This window comes from Pogoniulus pusillus, chromosome 26 (assembly GCF_015220805.1).
Source record: "Pogoniulus pusillus isolate bPogPus1 chromosome 26, bPogPus1.pri, whole genome shotgun sequence".
In the NCBI taxonomy this organism is placed as follows: domain Eukaryota; kingdom Metazoa; phylum Chordata; class Aves; order Piciformes; family Lybiidae; genus Pogoniulus; species Pogoniulus pusillus.
This window is the reverse complement of record NC_087289.1, coordinates 312,344-333,959: the sequence shown is the minus strand read 5'-3', so window position 1 is coordinate 333,959 and position 21,616 is coordinate 312,344. Positions and strand designations below refer to the sequence as shown.

Here is a 21,616-nt window from a genome sequence, read left to right as displayed (position 1 = left end):
CAGACATCCCAGAGAGCTGCTGATACCTGGTAAATAATTACAGCCCTCGGGGGAGCAAGGGAAGGGCTCCAGCAGGAGCCGCACTCAGCGCACCCTCGGGAAGCTGCTGCTGGAGCTGCCCAGCGAACGCCCACCACAAGTTTTAAACCAAGGCCGAGAGGGCCAAGCTGCGAAAGACCTTGCAGCCGAGAGCTGCGGCTGCATGGCTCCTGTAGCAGCTGCTAGAGGGAGACTGCCCCCAGGAGTTCCCCAGCTCAGCTACGGGCTGAGCCCGGCCCCTGCTCCTGGGGCTGGCACTGCCCTGCAGACCCCGGGACACGGCATGAGAGAAACAGCACAGCCAGAACAGGGGCCTGAAAGCTCCAGGGATGGCTTGGGGCTGCTCCCTCACAGCCTGACCTAACCGGGAACACAGGCACAGCATGTTTGGGGTTGGAAGGGACCTGCAGAGATCATCCAGTCCAACCCCCTGCCAGAGCAGGGCACCCAGGAACACAGCCATGTGGAAAGTCTCCAGAGACAGAGACTCCACAGCCTCTCCGGGCAGCCTGCTCCAGGCCTCCAGCACCCTCACACCAAAAAAGTTTCTCCTCAGGTTGAGGTGGCACCTCCTGGCTCTCAGCTTGTCCCATCACGGGGCACAACCAAAGAGAGCCTGGCAACTTCACCCCAACACCCACCCCTCAGCTGGAAGGTGTTTACAGACGTTGATCAGCCTGCTCCTTTTTTTCGTCCTTCCAAGTTCAGCGCAGCAAGGTTTGAATCACTCAAGTTGGAAAAGACCTCTAAGATCATCAAGTCCTTCATCCAACACCACCACCTGTGCCATGGCCACAGGTTTCATGCACACCTCCAGGCATGGGCACTCCACCACCTCCCTGGGCAGCCTGTGCCAATCCCTGACCACTCCTACAGCAAAAGAAGTTTTCTTCCTCTCCAACCTAACCCTCCCCTGGCAGAGTTTGAGGACATTTCCTCTCCTATGACCTGAGACTAGGGAGCAGAGCCCAACCCGCACCTGGCTGCAGCCTCCTTTCAGGGAGCTGTAGAGAGGACATGTTGATGTCACCCTCACCCCCAGCTCACAGGCACAGCATGCCCTGCTCTCTGACCTCCTCCTTCCGCCAGCTTGAAGAGCATCACCCACTGCTTTCTGCCTTCTCCATGCATGAAGCTCCTGGTGGGCTCCATACAACTTGAGAGCTCTGACCAAGTGCTGTGTACTCCACCTGAAGACTCTTCCCACCATCTAGCGTTCTCCAGAGCCAGGCTGCCAGCTGGGGGGCACACTACGATAGCCGCCCCCTGCCAAAGCACCTCCCTGGGGCACAGCCACTTCTGGAGCAGCAGTCTTTTAGGGCTGTGGCAGAGCAAAGAGCACCCAGCCTGTGACACAGAGCACAACCTGGTTCTCAGCGTCGCAGGACGCGCAGAGGCAGCTCTAAAAATGGCATTAACAGAAAGGGTCTTGTAGAAACTCAGGTCAGTCCCAGGGATACAGCTCCCAGGCTCTGCCAACAGCCACTGGAAGAAAGAGGTGGTCAGGGAGCATGCAGAAGGTCAGGCCCGTAACTGCTCAGGATGAGGTCATCACACAGATGGGAGGTAAGACCTTCAGCCTGGGCTGTGGAAAGCTCCTGCCTCAGGCTCCAGACCCTCTCCAGCAGCAGGAGCAGCAAAAGGGAACAGCCAGGATCCTGGTTTGCATTCCCACACTTCTGCCTGACCACAGGGAGATGCATAAAAGCTTTGGCAGAGCCACAGAGTCACATCCTGCCAGGCTGGGAGGGACCCGAGGGCTCCTCTGCCCCAACCTCTCTGGCTGGTGGTGCAGCTGCCCCAGCACCCTGGCAAGCTGAGTCCTCAAGGAGCCCCAGGGCGGGGACTGCACTGCTGCCCTTGGCAGCTGACCCCAGTGTGTGCCTGTGCCCACGGCAAACATTTCCTCCTGCAGTCCGTGGGGATCTCCCCAGCACTGCCTTGTCCTCACTGCTCTTGGTCCTCCCCTGGCACTCCAAAGGGAGTCTCCATCCTCCTGGCAGCCATCCCTGGCACACTGGCAATGAGGTCTCAGCCCTCTCTTATCCAGGCTGCACAAGCGCAGCTCCCTCAGTCCCTCCTCCGAGGGGCGGGCAGGCCTGTGAGCCCCCTCTGGCCCTTCTCTGGACACAAAAGAAGACCACTTAGGCTGTAAACTGCTCTTCAGAAAAAGAAACCCTTAAGCACAGAGCCCTGCTGCCATGTCTGCTGCTGCACCAGCTCCAAGGCAGAAGAGGCACTCCAAAGGTACAGTCATTTTCGAACTGGCATGGTGCAGCCTTATTTAGGCACTTACATAAGCAGCCCAATTTTTCAGAGGTGTAATGAACTCATTGTCTTGAGCGCAGGAGATGACTTTAAACCAACCTCCTCTCCAGCCAGCTCGCAGCGGTGCAGCTGTGCTGGCTGGGGGCAGAAGGGCACTGCTGCCACACTGCACCACTGCCGACTTCATGGGGAAATGAAAGACCTCCTCCTGCAGCAAATCCTGCAGCCTCTCAGCAAGGTCTGACCCAACACAGACAAACCAGGACCACAGAGTGGGTGCAGTTGGAAAGGCCCTCTGAGGTCATCCAGTCCAACCACAGCCACCAAACCATGTCCCACAGTGCCAGGTCCACATATTGCTTCAGGGCCTCCAGGGGTGAGGACTCCACCACCTCCCCGGGCACCAGGGATCTGTAGAAGAGGGTGGCTGGGCACTGGAGCAGCTCTGCTGTGAGCAGAGGCCGAGAGCCCTGGGGCTGCTTAGCCTGGAGGGGAGAAGGCTGAGAGGGGATCCGAGTAGTGACTGTAAGTACCTGAGGGGTGGCTGTCAGGAGGAAGGTGCCAGGCTCTGTTTGGTGGTGCCCAGGGATGGCACAAGGAGCACAAGCTGAGACCCAGGAGGTGCCACCTCAGCATAAGGGAGAAACTTATTTGGTGAGGGTGCTGGAGCAGATTGCCCAGAGAGGCTGTGGAGTCTCCTTCTCTGGAGACTTGCCAGACCCATCTGGTTGTGTGCTGTGTGCCCTGCCCTGGGTGCCCCCTGTGGCAGGGGGTTGGCCTGGGTGATCTCTGGAGGTCCCTTCCAGCCTCCAATATTCTGTGACTCTCTGTGTGCCACCTCAGCTCCTACAGCAAAGAGCAGGCCAAGTGGAGTTCTATCCTAGCAGTGCTTCTGCTGTAGCAGCCAAGTCAAAGCTGCAGGCTGCGAGTGTAGGAGGATCATCTGCATGCTTCAGAGACTCAGACCTCAGGGAGTGCTGCTGCACAAGCAGGCTGCAGAGCAGCTCCTCTGATCTGAGCTATTTTGGTGAGTTCATGCACTCTGCAGCTAACATTCATGTCTGCAAGGAAGCTCAGTGCAATTTTGTACCATGCCAGCCTCTTGCAGGTGATTCCATTTCCAAGCAGAGCAGTTTTCCAAGCAAGGTCCCACCATGCCCAGACAAAAGAAGCTTTCCTTCAAGAAGACTTTGCACAAGGCCTGGGAGCAATAGGACAAAGGAATGGATTGAAGATGAAGGAGAGCAGATTGAGAGTGGAGATGAAGAAGAAAATCCTGAGAGTGAGGATGGGGGGACACTGGCACAGGCTGCCCAGGGAGGCTGTGGCTGCCCCCTCCCTGGAGGTGTTGAAGGCCAGGCCGGAGCTCAAAGCCTGGAGCACCCTAGACTGGTGGGAGGTGTCTCCGGGCATGGCAGGGGGTTGGAGCTGGGTGAGCTTTAAGATCTCTTCCAACCTAACCCAGTCCATGAATCTATGAACCCCCCTGCCACATCCAGGTGGGTTTGGAAAGGTTCCAGAGAAGGAGACTCCACAGCTTCTCTGGGCAGCCTGCTCCAGGCTCCAGCACCCTCACACCAAATAGGTTTCTCCTCATGTTGAGGTGGCACCTCCTGGGTCCCAGCTTCTGCCCCTTGTTCCTTGTCCTATCTCTGGGCACCACCAAACAGAGCCTGGCTCCTCCCTCCTGACACCCACCCCTCAGGTACTTAGACACTGCTCAGGTCCCCTCTCAGCCTTCTGCCCCCCAGGCTAAGCAGCCCCAGGGCTCTCAGCCTCTGCTCACAGCAGAGCTGCTCCAGTCCCAGATCCTCCTCACAGCCTCCCCTGGACTCTCTCCAGCAGATCCCTGTCCTGCTTGAAGTGTGGAGCCCAGCACTGGAGCTGTGGTCTCAGCAGGGCAGAGCAGAGAGGCAGGAGAACCTCCCCAGCCCTGCTGCCCACACTTCTCTTGCTGCACCCCAGGGTGCCCTTGGCCCTCCTGGCCACAAGGCTCAGTTGCTGTGCCATGGGGAACTTGCTGCCCACCAGCACTCCCAGGTCCCTTTCCACAGAGCTGCCTCCCAGCACAGCCTCCAGTCTGTGCAGTCCTCCTGGTGTGGGACAACACTTTGGAATGGGCCAGAACCTACAAGCCCTGCAGAAAGGTGTTTGAAGGGCAGCCCTCCTGCTGCACACAGCTTGCAGCTGAGCTCTCCTGCCCCTCTGCTCCTCTCTGTTCCTCCACGGAATTCTAACCCCAGGCTGACTCCCTCAGCCCTCCCCCAGCTCTGCACCTTCCACACCACACAGGTGCAGCGCAGGCAAGCACTGAGGGCTGCTGAACTGGCAGGTGCCAGAGCTGTGGCTGCCACTGCTGCCCCTTGGCTTCTGAACTCCAGGCCTTCATGAGAAGGGAGTCCAACAACCTCCTCTGGTCCAGGTCTCCCCAAGAGGAACACAGTGGATGAGTGGATCAGACACTGCCCCTCTGCTGCACTGCAGCTATGTGGAATATACATTTGGGGCTTGCCTGCTTGTCTTGAACACAAATGGAACAGCAGATGGACTAAGAGAATGCTTTTTATCTGGGGGGGCTGGGCTGGGGTTAAGTCACATTTTCCAAGGAAAGAATCACAAAGCAACATATCCTGAAGCTTCACCAGAACTGCCCTGCCTTTGCTTCCCTCCTCCAGGAGAAAACCAACAAAGAGCAGACCCCACACAAATAGAAACCCCAAGGATGAAGCCCAAACCAACGCAACCAAGCCCCCAAACCAAAGAAAGCCAAAAGACCCCCTGGAACCAACCCCAAACCCAACCTGCCCCATCTGAGCTCTGCCAGGCCTTGGCAGCTGCACCCTCACAACTCACCCAGCCCACCCAGGCAGCTCCCTCAGTTGCCCAGGGACCAGATCTATACAACAGCTCCAGACCTTCCCCAAGCACTCAAGGTCTGCCTGCAGCCACACTGCTCCTGCAGGGGCCACAGCACAGCCCCACCTCACAACTGGAGAGCCCTGCAATGGACTGGCTTGGAAGGGAGCTCCAAAATCATCCAGTCTCAACCCCCTGCCATGCCCAGGGACACCTCCCACCAGCCCAGGCTGCTCAAGGCCTCATCCAGCCTGAAATCCTCCATGGAGAGGACATCCACAGGCTGCCTAGGCAATCTATGCCAGTCTCTCCCCACCCTCACCAATGCCTTCCAGAGGGGTGGGATTCAGCCTGGAGAAAGCCCCATGGAGACCTTACAGCAGCCTTGCAGGGGGCTCCAGGAAAACTGGGGAAGGACTTCTGAGAAGGGCTGGGAGTGCCAGGACTGAAGTTCTTGTAAGGGTGCTGCAGGTGGTGCTGGGTTTGCTGCCCTTACCGCAGAGACAGGCCCAGGCTGGAGAAGCCCAGGGAAGGGCTGTGCTGTGCAGCAGGAGATGCAGCAAGTCCTGCACTGACTCCAGCAGCATTATGCAACATCAGATTTCCTGTGGCAGCAGATTATGCAATTCTGGAGCAGAATGCAAAGTCCTGGAAGAACACAGGAGCATTCTTTGCAGATCCAAAAATACCTTTCAGAGGTCAGAGGAGGCCTCTCTGTGCAGCACGGCGCCCAGTTACGTAAGGCTGCTGCCGCCCGGGGCTGGGCCCTGCAGGCTGCCCGCAGGAGAGGCAGGGCTGGGAGCTGCTGCTGCTGCTGGGGAGGCTCCCTGAGCACAGGGCAGGCGCCTGGCTCGCTGCTGCTGCACACACACCAGCTCTGCTCTGCGCTTCGGTGGCTGCAGCTGCTGCTGCTGCTGCTGCTCAGGCCAAACGAGGGGATGCTTCCTTTGTTTGCTCTGAAGGCACAGATGGATAGAATGGGCTGGGCTGGAAGGGACCCCAAAGCTTATCCGGCTCCAGACTCTGTCATGCCCAGGGACACCTCCCACCAGCCCAGGCTGCTCCAGGCCTCATCCAGCCTGGCCTTCAACACCTCCAGGCAGGGGGCAGCCACAGCCTCCCTGGGCAACCTCTGCCAGTGTCTCCCCACCCTCACTGCCAACAATTTCTTCCTCCTCTCCACTCTCACTCTCCCTTCTCCCAGCTCAAAGCCATTGTCATCATGGCATTCTCAGTCCTTGTCCAAAGTCCCTCCCCAGCTCTTCTGCAGCCCTTCAGCTACTGCCAGGCTGCTCTGAGGTCTGCCTGCAGCCTTCTCCTCTCCAGGCTGCACAGCCACAACTCTCCCAGCCTGGCCCCACAGCAGAGCTTCTGCAGCCTCTGAGCACCTTCGTGGCCTCCTCTGGAGCCTCTGCAGCAGCTCCAGGCCCTTCTTGTGCTGGGGTCCCAGAGCTGGAGGCAGTGCTGCAGGTGAGGGCTGAGCAGAGCAGAGGGGCAGGATCCCCTCCCTGTGCTGCTGCTCTCCTGCTCTGGCTGCAGCCAGCACACAGCTGGCTCTGGGCTGTGCCCAGTGCTGGCTCCTGGGCACTTTGGCACCAGCTGACAGCCCCAGGGCCTTCTGCCCCAGGCTGCTCCTGAGCTACTCCTCACCCAGCCTGGATCTGTGCTGGTGATTGCCCTGCCCCAGGTGCAGGAACCTTGCACTTGGACCTTCTTGAACTTCATGAGGGTGGATTGGGCCCAGCCCTGCAGCCTGTCCATGTCTCTCTGGTGAATCTTTCCCTACAGCCTGTCAAGCAGAGAACACAGCCTGGTGTCATCTGCAGACTTGCTGCACCACTGCCTACGTGACCAACGAAGCTGATAAGCAGCACTGGCCCCAGTACTGGTCCTGAGGGACACCCCTGCTCACTGGTCTCCAGTTAGCACTGAGCCACTGACCACAGCTCTCTGAGAGCAGCCATCCAGCCAACTCTTACTAGCCAGTGGTCACCCCTCAAGTCCCTCCTTGTGCAGTTTAGTGACCAGGATGAGGGACAGTGTCAAACCTATCTTATCTTTTTATATCCATTTGCTGCTTCTCTTTCCCTCACTTCTGCTGCAGGCATGCACTGAACAGAAGCTGTGTCCTGGGCTCTGGCTGAGCAATGATCTCCATCCCAGGCAATGCTGCTGCAAAACACCAAAGTGCTGAAGCAGCCTGCCCACAGAGCAGCTTCTCAGACTTCTGACATCCTGCTGAGACTGTTCTGAGAGCCAAGTGCAGAAATCACCTAAAGTTACACTCTTCCCTTTCCACTCTCCAGCTATCCTCAGACAGTGTGAGCAGTGTGCCAGTGCCAACTGCACAAAGCTCAACAAGTCACAGGAAAGGGCCTGCAGCTGGGTCAGGCCAGCCCCAGGCACGAATCCAGGCTGGTGCACAGTGCCTGGGAGCAGCCCTGAAGAAAGAGCCTTGGGGGTGCTGGTGCTGAGCAGCTCCCCTGCAGCCAGCAGTGCCTCCTGCAGCCCAGCAGGCAGCTGGGTGCTGGCTGCAGCCAGAGCAGTGTGGGCAGCAGGGCAAGAGAGGGGACTGTGCCTCTTGGCTCTGCTCAGACCTCACCTCCAACCCTGCCTCCAGTGCTGCTGTCCCCAGCGTGAGAAGGACACAGAGCTGTGGAGAGAGGCCAGAGGAGGCCACACAGATGCTGCCAGGGCTGCAGCAGCTCTGCTGTGAGCACAGGCTGAGGGAGCTGGGGGGGTGCAGCCTGCAGAGGAGAAGGCTCCAGAGGCACCTCAGAGCTGCTGCCAGGGCCTGAAGGGCTCCTGCAGGAAGGCTGCAGAGGGACTTGTGCTGAGGGGGTCTGAGCCAGGCCAAGGGCAATGGTTTGGAGCTGAGGCAGAGCAGGGGGAGAGTGGAGCTGAGGAAGAAGCTCTGCAGTGTGAGGGTGGTGAGAGCCTGGCACAGGCTGCCCAGGGAGGCTGTGGCTGCCTCCTGCTTGGGGGTGCTCAAGGCCAGGCTGGGTGAGGCCCTGAGCAGCTGAATCCAACTGAGAGGTGTCCCTGGGCGTAGTGGGGAGCTTGGGGGAGATGAGCTCTGAGCTCCTTTCCAGCCGGAGCCTTTCTGTGATCCAGTATGAAAGATCTGCTAAAACCAAGCCTTGAGGCTCCTCTTTTCTCTCCTCATCCTCCAGAACTCCTCACTGCTTTCTGAGCTCATTAGAGGTCCATGCTTCACTGCTAAACAAAAACAACAGGCTGAAGGCTTTCACATCTGCAGCCCTCAGGCAGGTCTCCACTCTCAGCTCACCGACACCTTCCAGCCTCTCCGACACCGCCACACGAGACCATGAAAGTGTTCCTCTGCTAGCAACCAGCAGGATCCCACAGCTCCCCCCCTTAGGGAACCGAAACCTCATCTTTTCCTCCAAGAAGCAGCCTTCAGTTAATTAATGGCTGCAGGATCTTCGATGATGAGATCAATATCCAAGTGCTATTCTCAGGAATGCAGTGAAGGAATCAAACTATCACTTGTGTTCAAGGAGGGGCAGGTTGCTCTCAGGCAAATCCCCTCCCAGGCTTGCTCATCTTCTTGTAGTGTTGATGAATCCTTCAGTGTTTGCAAAGCACATCTGGCACGTCACAGCCAGGCACACCAACCTGCCAGCACCCGGGGCAAGGAGCTCACCCACCTCCATCAAAGCACCAAAGTGCCCGGGGTGCCAGCAAGCACCACCGCGCCAGGCTGCGGAGTGTGTGCACCTGATTCATGGGTTCAGAGAATGCTTGGGTTGGAAGAGACCTCAAAGCTCACCCTGTCCCAGCCCCCTGCCTTATCTAGCCTCCTTGGGCAGCCTGTGCCAGTGTCTCCCCACCCTCACTCTCAACAATTTCTTCCTCCTCCCCATTCTCAGTTTCCCCTCTTCCAGCCCAAATCCATTGTCCCTCATCCTGGCACTCCCAGCCCCTGGCAAAAGTCCCTCCCCAGCTTTCTTGCCTGCCCCTTAAGGAAAGCTGGGCAGGGACTTTTTACAAGGGCCAAGCTGACAGGAAGGGGACACCTGAATGTGGCTAACAGGCGTCTCACTGAGTAGGGGCAGTGGCTCTGGGTTGTAGTGCTGGACAGAGCAGCAGGCACAGTGCCCTGCTCGGGAGCCTCTCTCAAGCTTCACTGCTAACACAGCCCGAGTGGGTGGAGCAGCAGCCCAGAGCTGTGATCCTGCTCTGGAGCCAGCAGGGCTGTGTGCGATGCTAACACAACCAGGAGAGCATAGACCCCAAGGCGCAGCCTGGAGAGCCCTAGAGCAGTGCTCAGAGCACCCAGGGCAGCATTCAGCACCCTGCTTCAGCCCTGCTAGAGCACTGTGGGGCTACAACTGCCAGACCTTCTCACGCAGGGATGCTGAGTTACTGTCTGTGTCTCAGCACACAGCTCCAGCTGCAGTACCCATCTTGGTGTCCTGCAATGGTGGGGGCTGGGAGGCATCTCCAGAGATCTTCTGGTCCAGCCTCCCTGTCAGAGCAGGGTCACCCACAGCAGGCTGCACAAGATCATGTCCAGGAGGGTTCTGAAAGGCTCCAGGGAGACTCCACAATCTCTCTGGGAAGCCTGCTCCAGGGCTCCATCGCCTCAAAGGAGAGGAGTTTCTCCTTAAGTTCAAGTGGCACCTCCTGTGCTCCAGTTTGTGCCACTTCCCCCTTGTCCTGTCACTGGGCACCACCAAAAAGTGCCCAGCCCCATCCTCTTGACCTCCAGCCTTTAGCTACTGATCAGCTCTCAGGCTGCACTTCTCCAGGTTAAACAGCCCCAGACGAGAGACGCTCCAGACCCCTCAGCACCCTCATGTGCCTCCCTTGGACTCTCTCCAGTACCTTCCTGTCTCTCCTGAACTGAAAAACCCAGAACTGGACACAAGAGTCCAGGTGTGGCCTCCAGAATCTAGCAGAGTAATGAGCTGGGAAGAAAGGAGAAGAAACATCCTAGGAATAAAGAAAATGTCCCCACAGAGAAGCCTCCACTGCTCCTGCCCACGAGGCTGGGAGGAGTCCAGCCTCCCACCTGCTCCCACCAGGACTTTCTCCTTCCTTCCCTTCCAGCAGCTCCAGCTGAGCTAGCCATGGCTGCAGAAGGGACAGCACCAAGGACGGCAGCTTCAGTGGACAGACAAAACCCTGGCCTCCACCCACAGCTCCTGTGGAGCTCTGCAGTGGCCAAGGGTCGTCTGAAGCTGTGAAGAGGGCAAGGCCAGAGCCTGTGGTCAGCAGGGCTGGCAGCATTGCTGTCCCAGCTGCCCCCCTGCCACCCGACCCAAAGCAGTTTGTGCTGCAGGTGAAACATCTCCTGCCCCTGCCCAGGCTAGGAGACTGATCTGCTGTAATGGCACAAAGCCAGCAGCTGGCAAAACCTGAAGCCCTTGCACAGGACATTTGCCAAGGAGGGATTAAGAAAACCCCCAAAGTGCCAAGCTCCTGCAAGGCCCAATCCTCTCCTGAGGATGCTCAGGTGGTGCTCAGCTGACTGCCTTTGATTCAGTGGTAGGGGAGAAGTTCCCTCAAGTTGTACAAGCAGCAAGGCTGCTGCTGTCTTCCTCCAAACACAGGAGCTCAGGTGAGAGCTTGGCTGAAATCCTCTCTGCACAGCAAGGCTCAGGGGCCTTCCCCTGCCCACCCTGGCCCCAAGGACCAGAGATGGAGGAACCTGTGCTGGATCTAACTCTGTTGACAGCCTTTGTCTGGAGACAGGAAAGCCTTCTGCAAACACTGCCATTCTGACAAGTCCTGAAATCCACTCCACACCTCTCACACTGCACTGGCCTGGAAGGGACCCTCCAAGGGCTTCATGTCCCAGCCCCTTGCAGGCAGCAGGGACACCTCCAGCCAGAGCAGGCTGCCCAGGGACACGTCCAGCTTGACCTTGAGTGTCTGCAGGGATGGGGCCTCCAGCACAGCCCTGGGCAGCCTGTGCCAGTCTCTCCCCACCCTCACTGTGCAGAGCTTCCTGCTGTTGCCCAACCTAACTCTGCCCTGCTCTAGTGCCAACCCCCTGCCCTGGGCCTGTCCCCAGAGGCTCTGCTGAGCAGCCCCTCCCCAGCCTGCCTGCAGCCCCTTCAGACACTGAAATGCAGCTGGAAGATCTGAACGACTCCACTGTAACCATGGGACAAGAGGAAATCCTCTAACGCCTTCCCTGCCTCTGCCCAGAGCAGCAGCCTGCTCTCACAACTCCTAACTCTGGGTTACCTGCGAAGAGCCTTTAAGCCAAACACTGCTCACCGCTCTGATGCGCTGCAGCTAAGCCACTTACCCAATCCTGACAACAGAGACAAGAGAAGAAGGTTAACAACACCCCCAGGGGAATAAACCCCAACCACCTCACAAAGCAAGTCCCCAGACAGCTGAGGAGCACAAGAGCCCCTGCCACACACTCTGTGCTGGAAGGTGTCTCCTGGTGCCAGGCACGGGGGGCACAACGAAGGCCAGTGACAAATGTAACTACCAGGGAGCAGGGGGCAAAGGCAAAGCTGAATGACAGAACCATTCCAGATCAAAGGCTCAGACTGGAGGCCCCAGCTACAGGAAACCAAACTGGCGTTGAAGGAAAACAAACTAAAAAGGCTCCAGCACACCAGGACCAGGCCTAATCTGTTTGGGAGTTTCACAGCAGGGCTGCTACAGAACCAGAGTGCAAAGAGTTGTCTCTCTGCACCCACCTGGGGACACAGGCAGAGGGGCAGGAGCAAAAACTTCAAAGGAACGACAACTCCCACACCCCAGGGCATCGGCAGGTACTGTGTGCCCAGAGCTGCTGAGCAAGACCAGCTCAGCCTCTGCTCCTCTCTCCCCTTTGGGGTTACTTCAAATGTTTTCCTGTTCCCCCCCCTCAAAACTGTCGCTCACAGTCGGTTCCTCTGGCATGTGCCGAGGAGCAGGCTGCCTGTTGATAAAATCAGCCTGTCCAGACACATGGCTCTGATGTCATCCTGCTCTGGATCAACTTAAAACACCCAATTCTACATGGGGCTGGAGCTGGCCGAGCTGCTGCGGTACCTGAGCCACCCTCCCAGTCCCAAACCGGCAGAGTGGCTGCCCTCGCCCCCCTGACAGCAAGCACCACATCGGGCTCCAGCCAGGTAAGCAGGAACTGCCCAGCTGTGCCCCACGGAGCAGCACAGTGCCCGCAGGGGTGCCCCAGCCTGCTCGCCTGCCGGGGGAACAGGGGCAGAAGCCATGCGTGCAGCACAGCAGGGACAGCTCCGACCGCTGCCCGCAGTAAGAAGGGGACCAGCTCCTGCCCGGCTGACAGGGAAAAACCCGGAGCGAACAATGCAGCTCTTCTTCGGCTCCAAAAATCCAATTAGCTGTTATTGGCGCACAAGGGAGGAATTGTTTGATTAGCCTGCAGGGGAAAACATACAACTGCCTTGGAAGGCAGAACGTGCAATTCCGCCTCTTGGTCCTGGCTCCTGCAACCCCGGTGCCATTCCCGTGCATCCATCACTATCCCCTCCGCGCTGCCATTCCCTCCGCCTTTAAAGGGGGCAGGGGCAGATAACGTGCGGAACCGCAGCCGGGAAATGTCTAGCAGGGCGAGCAGCGCCGGGCAGGCCGCCGGGGCCAGCCGCACAGCAGGGATGCGGGAACGCCGCCGCCGCCTCTCCCTGGCCTCAGCATCATCTGTCCCCCGCCACCCCGCCAGCGCCACATCGATGTGCGCTGCCGCCGCAGCGGCGGGCCCGGCGCTGACCGCGGGCACACGGACACACAAAGGGCCGCGGGTACTCACGGCGCTGCCAGGCTGCCAGCTGATGCTGCTCCATTTTCTCCTTTCCAGGGGATGGAAGGGGGGGAAAGGCCGAAGGAAGTGTGGCAAAATAAAAGGAAATTCCACCCCCAGAGCCCCGCAGCCTGCTGCAAGGAGCCGAGCGGCTGCTGACGTCACGGACGCATGAATGGATGGAGCCGAGCGGGGCCGCTCCGAGCCTCGCCAGCGCCGCGGAGGGCAGCGGGGCGCAGGGGCGGCCGCTCCGCGCGGGCACCGCCGCCTGCCGCCGCGGGCACACCCCCGGGGCCCGGCGGGACTCGCGGGAGAGGGTGCGGGGAGAGGACGCCAGGAAGGATTTGTTGGGAAGCGAAGCTGATGAGTAAAATGGCACCGCAGCCGCCGTTGCGGAGAGCAGCGGGCGAGGGCATCCTGCAGCGCCAGGCAAGCCCCGCTCGGCGAGCGCTGCCCGGGGCGCAGCGCGGTGCCCGCCGCCTGCCAAAGCGCAGCATCTGCCCGTCGGAGCCGCTCCTGCGCTCCGGCGGCGGCACGGCCCCGGCCGCGGCTATGGCAGCCAGCGCAGGCGAGCGCGGCGCGGCAGGAGGCTGCCGCAGAACAATGGTAGGCTTGTGCCTGGCTGCTGCTGCACCGGCCCGGCACGACCGAAACACAGCGCTCACAGCGACGGGCACTCAGCTCCCCGCCGCGGGCACACAACCGGGCACATGCAGCACCCTGCACGGCTCCATAGACACTGCTGGGCACCACCTTCACCACGGCACAGCAGCCACTGCAGGCCCAGCTCCACACCGACAGAAGCACCTCCTCAGAATCACAGAATCAGCCGGGTTGGAAGAGAGCTCCAAGCTCAGCCAGCCCAGCCTAGCACCCAGCCCTGCCCAACCAACCAGACCATAGCACTGAGTGCCCCAGCCAGGCTTGGCTGCAACACCTCCAGGCACGGCGACTCCACCACCTCCCTGGGCAGCCCATTCCAATGCCAATCACTCTCTCTGACAACAACTTCCTCCTCACATCCAGCCTAGACCTCCCCTGCCACAGCTTCAGACTGTGCCCCCTTGTTCTGTCCCTGGCTGCCTGGCAGCAGAGCCCAACCCCACCTGGCTACAGCCGCCCTGCAGGCAGCTGCAGGCAGCAATGAGCTCTGCCCTGAGCCTCCTCTGCTGCAGGCTGCACCCCCCCAGCTCCCTCAGCCTCTCCTCACAGGGCTGTGCTCCAGGCCCCTCCCCAGCCTTGCTGCCCTGCTCTGGGCACCTTCCAGCACCTCAACATCTCTCTGTAATGGAGGAGCCCAGAACTGGACACAGCACTCAAAGGGTGGCCTGAGCAGTGCTGAGCACAGGGGCAGAAGAACCTCCCTTGTGCTGCTGCCCACACTGCTCCTGAGCCAGCCCAGGATGCCACTGGCTCTGCTGCCCACCTGGGCACTGCTGCCTCCACTGCAGCTCCTCTCTCCCAGCACCCCCAGGGCCCTCTCTGCCTGCCTGCTCTCAGTCACTCTGGCCCCAGCCTGGCAAGGCATTTCAAGAAGTCACAGAACCACTAAAGGGTAGGGCTTAGAAGGGACCTCTGGAGATCATCCAGCCCAACCGGCCCTGCCAGAGCAGGGGCACCCAGGGCAGGGCACAAAGGAACACACCCAGGTGGGGCTGGAAGGCCTCCAGAGCAGGAGATTCCACAGCCTCTCTGGGCAGCCTGCTGCAGGCTCCAGCGCCCTCACACCAAACAAGTTTCTCCTCAAGGCTGGGGTGGAGCCTCCTGGGTTCCAGCTTGTACCCATTGGTCCTTGTCCAGTCACACTGGGCACCACTGAACAGAGCCTGGCACCTTCATCCTGACACCACTCCTCAGATATTCTGTAGATCAGAAACATCAGAGCCGCTAAAAATCATCAGTGAGCCACGGTGATGTTTAGGTCTTGGTAAAAAGGCAGGCAGAGAGCTGAACGTGGCTGCCACACATCTGTCCTGACGGCTCAGGGGAGGGCATCCCCTGCACTGGAACAGAGCAGCAGAGCCTAAGGCAGCTCCCAATGCAGCCCTGGCAGATTTGTGTTTTCCCAGGCTCACAGAATTGCCTGGGTTGGACAAGCCCTCTAAGATCAAGTCCAGTTGTCAACCCAGCCCCACTGTGGCCACTAACCCATGCCCAAGTGCCATGGCCACACTTTCCTGGACACCTCCACGGTCAGGCACTCTACCACCTCCCTGGGCAGCCTGTGCCCATCCCTGACCACTCCTGCAGCTATGAAATTTGTCCTCATTTCCAACCTAACCCTGCCCTGGCACAATTTCAGGCCAGTTCCTCTCCTTCCATCACCTGAGACTACACAGCAGAGCCCAATCACCTGGCTGCAGCCTCCTCTCAGGGAGCTGCAGAGAGCAGTGAGGTCTCCCTCAGCCTCCTCTACTCCAACACTGCACACCCCCAGCTCCCTCAGCTGCTCCTCCCCAACCCTGCTCTCCAGACTCTTCCTCAGCTTAGCTGCCCTTCTCTGGACCTGCTCCAGCCCCCCAATGTCCTTCTGGGAGTGAGGGCCTCAAACTGAACCCAGTATCTGAGGTGTGGCCTCAGCAGTGCCCAATACAGGACTGTGGTCACTGTCCTGGTCCTGCTGGCCATTCCTGAAGGAACATGGGCCAGCTCCTGGGACACAAGGAGAAGCTCTTAAAGTCCACCAGGAAAGCAAACACTGCTTAAAGACACTGGAGCCTATCTTCTGGGTGCTACAGAGGCAGCAGATGCAGTGAGGGAGCCTGCCCAGCCTGGCAGCCCCTGGGCCAACTGCAGGCAGCACACAGACACCAGCCCTGTGTCTGGGGAAGCTGCCCACTGAGGTCTTCCTCCTCAGGGGAGCTCTGTCACCTGCAGGGGCATGGGCCACATCCCCCAAACCGGCATGCACAGGGTGGGAAGCTACTGCAAGGAACAAGTGACAAAGCTGGAGAAGTGATTAAGAAATGCAGCACAATTCCCCAAGGTCACATTTTACCCAGAGGGAAAAAGTCACCTGCACAAATATAGAAAGCACTGCTGAGCAGCTGGGCTGAAGATAAGCATTTGGGAGAGAGGAGATCACAAACTAAGCACTAATTATACACAACAAAACCAAGGCAACTTCCACCCATCGATGAGAGCAGAATTCCTGCTCTGCTCAGCCTTGATAAAGCCTGTGGTAAAGTCCATTTTCGGTCAAGAATAAGAGACATCACCAGATCCTCACCAGGATCCTCACTGAGCTAGCTCAGGATAAGGGACAATGGCTTTGAGCTGGGAGAAGGGAGAGTGAAACTGGAGATGAGGAAGAAAACCTTGAGAGTGAGTGAGACACTGGCACAGGTTGCCCAGGGAGGCTGTGGCTGCCCCCTGCCTGGAGGTGTTGAAGGCCAGGCTGGATGAGGCCTGGAGCAGCCTGGGCTGGTGGGAGGTGTCTGTGCCCATGGCAGGGGCTTGGAACTGGATGGTCTTCGAGGTCACTTCCCAGCCAGCCCATTCTGTGGCTGCACAAACTCTGGACTGACTGAGGCTGCTGAGTGTGCAGAAAGCACAAAGCCACTGCCATGAAATACAGGAATGGGCCCTGCTGAGAGCAGGGCCCTGCACAGCTGTGGGGAGCAGAAAATGCAACAGACTCAACGTGCAACGAGAACAAACTTGGGCCACTGGAGGAACTTTCCTAAATGCCATGGTTAAAGGTCATGTTGTGGCTGGAAAGGGCCTCAGAGATCATCCAGTCCAACACTCCTGACAGAGCAGGGGCACCTAGGGCAGGTCACACAGAACACATCCAGGTGGGCCTTGAAAGTCTGCATACATGAAGACTGCACAGCCTCCCTGGGCAGCCTGTGCCAGGCTCTCGCCACCCTCACACTGCAGAGCTTCTTCCTCAGCTCCACTCTCCCCTGCTCTGCCTCAGCTCCAAACCATTGCCCTTGGCCTGGCTCAGACCCCCTCAGCACAAGTCCCTCTGCAGCCTTCCTGCAGGATGCCCTCAGGCACTGGCAGCAGCTCTGAGGTGCCCCTGGAGCCTGCTCCTCTGCAGGCTGCACCCCCCCAGCTCCCTCAGCCTGTGCTCACAGCAGAGCTGCTGCAGCCCTGGCAGCATCTGTGTGGCCTCCTCTGGACCTGCTCCAGCAGCTCTGTGTCCTTCTCATTCCCTCAAGATGAGTGGATCAGCTTGATGTAAATATCCTCAAGTGCCTTCAGCCCTGACTACCAGCAGCCATGAAGCTATCAGAAGCTTCTCTTCACAGCTTGTTGCTTTTTTTGGTCTCTCCTCTGCAGCTCCCCACTGCTATCTCAGGGCCAAGCTGAGTCCTCCTGCTCTGAGGCATCACAGCTCCAAAGTGCTCTCTGCACCAGGAGTTATGGCAGCACTCCCAACACTCACAGCCATGACTGACAGATGTGGGGCACTGAGCACTCCATGAAGACAGAGGGGAGGAAGAGGACACCTGAAGACCAAAGGGCATCTGACAGCTCCTAGCCCCGTGTGCTAGGGGAGCCCCCGTGCTGCCCAAAGGTGTCCTCAGGCGGCTGGCCACTCCTCAGAGAAGGGAGGTGGCAGCAGGACCAGCCTGGGCCCTTTGCCTCGCAGGCAGCTCCCGAGGGAGGAAGCTTTCTAGGAATGTGAACTAGAAAGCTGCCAGTCAGGGAAGCAGAGATCAGGTCACTCAGACGAGGCAGAGGAAGGGCTCACACCCACCCCCCTGCCAGCCATGCCTGCTTTCCGGGCTTCCTCCAGCCCTCGTGGCTCCAGTTGCAGCAAGCTCTGCCCAGTGCTGCTCGCTGCCTGCAGAACTTTCTCCTCACCTCTGAGGGCTGCCAGCAGCTCGCTGATGCCTTTGTCTCCCTGCACAAGCTGCAGGCTCCTGGTTGCCTGCTGCATCTCTCACTCCTCTGCCTCTATCTAGCTCAGCCTCCCAAAGCCTCCCTCCCAGAGCTGAACCTGGCTGTTGCTGGAGAGCAGCCACCTCCTCCATGTCTTTCCAAAGGCAGGCAGCACTGCTTTGAGCAGAAGCACAGAGCACACATATGCTGCCTGCCCCAGCAGTGCCAGGCCACGTCTTAATGAACACTCTGCACCCCAGCAGCAGGGGCTGGGAGCCTGGGAAGCAAGGCCCTGCCCGTGTCTGCTGCTGGCCAAAGGGGTGTCAAAGAACCATAGAAGCTGCTGGCTGGGAGAGACCTTTGAGATCACTAAGTCCAACAACTCACCACTGCTGCTGAGCCACTGCCACTGAACCATGTCCCTCAGCACCACATCCATGGCCTTTAAACACCTCCAGGGGTGGGGACTTCACCACCTGCCTGGGCAGCCTAGGACAGTGCCTGAGAAGCCTTGCAGGGAAGAAATTTGCCCCCACCTGTCTCTGAGGCAGGACACAAGAGGGGCACAAGCTCTGCATCGCCTGTGGCAGCAGGTGTCAGACTCAGCTCAGCAGCAGGGGAGCCAGCAAAGCCAAGCAGCTGTGCAGAGCAAAGTCTGACCCTGCTTGAGGCAGTGACATTGTTTGAGAAAGGAGGAACAGCTGCAGGAAACAAAGCTGAAACCTGCAGTTCAGAGATCCCAAGAACAGGCTGCAGGAGGGGTCTCAGCAGAGCAGAGAAGCAGAATCCCCTTCCTCAACTCTGCTCTTCCAAGACTGAGCCTAGATGCTGCTTAGACTTCAAAATTAACTCTGCTGGTTCTTCTGCTCCAATTACAGCAGCCTGGACTCCTGTCAGGCCATCTGCACCCTGCAGCCCATCACCAGAGCAAGCACAGTGACCAAGGTCCTCTAACAGTAACCCTAGAACGTGTGGGGCTGGGAGGGGCCTGGGAAGCTCACCCAGCCCAACCCCCCAGCAGGGACACCTGCAAACAACGCAGGCTGCTCAGAGCCCCAGGCCACCTGAGCTGTTGTCTTGACTTCAGAACTGCTCGACAGCTGCACGCACTTGTAGGTACAGGAAGCACTGCTGAAGGAGCATCAGTCCAGCAAGGCAGCTTTGGAAGTGCCTTGTGAAACGTCAGAGGGCCAAAGCTGTGCCTCAGGAACAAGCACTCATCAGACCAGCTGGCTCCTAACTGTGTTTTAAGACTATGGGACAGCTCCTCCTTTTGGAAGTGATCTTTGCATCTAACAGTCATAAACCAAACACATCCCAGCTGACAGTGATTGCTCTGCTGTGCCCTGGCTTCCAGCTTACCACTAGTTCCTGTGCTTCCCACACCGAGAGCTGCCAGTACCTGATCATGCTCCCAGCTGCACTGCAAGCCCATGTCCTGCTGGCTCACTGCACATCTGCCTTCTCTTCAGGTCAGGCAAAGCCAGCTGTGCTCTGCAGCTGCACCATGAGGAATGTTCAGGACAGCCCAGCACCGAATTCTTCTCTCTAGAACAAAGAGTAAGAAGACTCAGAACCCTCTTGAACAAGCATAGTGCCCAAATAAATGCTCCTGCATCCCAGAATCATTCTGGTTGGAAAGGACCTTTAATATCATTGAGTGTAACCCTAACCCAGCTACCACAACCCTGAAGCACCACATGTGCAGGGCAGTGTCAGGAGGACAGAGCCAGGCTCTGCTCAGGGGTGGCCAAGGACAGGCCAAGAAGCACTAGGTGCCAGCTGGAGCAGAGGAGGTGCCAGGGGAACACGAGGGAAAACTTTGTGAGTGTGAGGGTGCTGGAGCCTGGAGCAGGCTGCCCAGAGACGCTGTGGAGTCTCCTGCTCTGGGGACATCCCAAACCCACCTGGATGTGTTCTGTGTGCCCTGCCCTGGGTGCCCCTGCTCTGGCAATGGGTTCAACTGGATGATCTCTGCAGGCCCCTTCCAGCCCCTGCCATGCTGTAATTCTGTGATCTACAGCTTCTTGAACTGAGTCCAGGGATGGGCACTCCACCACCTCCCTGGGCAGTCTGTGCCAGTCCCTGACCACTCCTGCAGCTAAGAAATTTGCCCTCATCTCCAATCTAACCCTCCCTTGGCACAGTTTCAGGCCATTTCCTCTCCTTCCATCACCTGAGACTAGGCAGCAGAGCCCAACCCCCACTTCACTGCAGCCTCCCTTCAGGGAGCTGCAGAGAGCAATGAGCTCTGCCCTCAGCCTGCTCTGCTCCAGACTGAACACCTTCCCCCAGCTCCCTCAGCTGCTCCTCATATGATGCCCTCCAAGTCCTTCCCCAGCTTTGTTGCCCTTCTCTAGCCACCTTCCAGCCCCTCAATGTCTTTCGTTTCCTGTGGCCCCCAGAACTGCTCCCAGTGCTCAAGCTGCAGCACCCCATGAGCACCCCCCACTGCTCTCTGGCCCATTCCCACGCAGCAGAACCCCCCAGAACCCATCATGTCCTTCTGGATAGGAGCTGGGAGCAGCCTGAGAGCTGAGCAGGTCCAGAACACCCTGCCTCAGCACTGCCACAGGCTCCACAGCCCCTTCAGGGACAGCTCTAATCTAACTGAAGCAAGCAGCTCTCAGCTTCCCACATTACCAAATGACATCACTCAGGCTGGACTGGATTTAAAGCAAGGTGTTTCCAGCTCATCTCTTGGTGGTTCCCCTTGCACACGAACCCAGGGGATTTGTTTTCATGATTGTAAGCAAATGTTAGCAGCATAAATGACTGCAGTGCCCCCCACACACAACTCCTAATGCCATCGTTCCTCGGGGTAACAGAAACATGCAAGCAAAGGGACCACAAGCACTGAGGCTCCCATCCCCAGCATGCTGCAGCCTCTTCTCACCCCACAGGAATCCAAAACACTGCAAGATCTGGCACAGCTCTTTATAAAATTCATCACAGGTCCTTAGAATGGGCTGGAAGGGACCTGAAAGCTCATCCAGCTCAGGCCCCTGCCATGCCCAGGGACACCTCCCACCAGCCCAGGCTGCTCGTGGCCTCACCCAGCCTGGCACTGAACACCTGCAGGGAGGTTGTGATAGTCGATCTCATTCTGTGCTCCACAGCCTCCCTGGGCAACCTGTGCCAGTCTCCCCCCACTCTCACTGCCAACAATTTCTCCCTCCATTCTCACTCTCCCAGCTCAAAGCCATTGTCCCTTGGCCTGGCACTCCCTGCCCTTGTCCAAAGTGTCCCCCCCAGTCTCCCGCAGCCCTTCAGCTACTGGCAGGCTGCTCTGAGGTCTGCCTGGAGGCTCCTCTCCTCCAGACTGAACAGCCACAACTCTCCCAGCCTCACACTTCACAACTGTTTCCGCTGGCAGTTTAACCTCTGGCAGCCACCAGTGAGAGCCTCACTTTTGATGGCAGCAGCTGCCAGCCTCCAAAGGACACCTCTGCACGACCTTTCCTAGGGCAGTGTGTTTCCCCCAGCTCTCCTCACACCTCTCCTCCAGAGCCTTCAGCAGCTCTGTGGCCCTGCTGTGGGCACTCAGCTCCTGAGAATGCACAGGGGCACTGCCCTGCTTGGGAAAGACAAACCCACAGAGAGTACAGAAATCATCTCCAGTGAGTCACAGACCAGAGGATGGCAGGGGCTGGAAGGGACTTCTGGAGATCATGTACTCCAATCCTCTGCCAGAGCAGGGGCACCCAGGGCAGGGCACCCAGAACACATCCAGGAGGGTTTGGAAGGTCTCCAGAGAAGGAGACTGCACAGCCTCTCTGGGCAGCCTGCTCCAGCTCCAGCACCCTCACACAAAAGAAGTTTCTCCTCATGCTGAGGTGGTACCTTCTGGGTCCCAGCTTGTAG

General features: G+C 58.6%; 1 protein-coding gene across 8 annotated transcripts in view; it reads right to left on the bottom strand.

Moving 5' to 3' along the window:
* The window catches only part of MAP3K13 (mitogen-activated protein kinase kinase kinase 13), a 57,271-nt gene that overhangs the window by 20,401 nt on the left and 15,254 nt on the right, over positions 1-21,616 (bottom strand). For 5 of the 8 annotated variants that reach the window (XM_064165610.1, XM_064165603.1, XM_064165609.1 and 2 more), the window contains exon 3: positions 19,155-19,300. The exons of 2 other annotated variants lie outside the window; for them this stretch is intronic. The gene's annotated coding sequence lies outside the window, so the exon portion shown is untranslated. Of the gene's footprint in view, positions 1-12,925; positions 13,054-19,154; positions 19,301-21,616 lie in introns of those variants that run through there. One more of the 8 variants, XM_064165607.1, reaches the window with a different exon arrangement.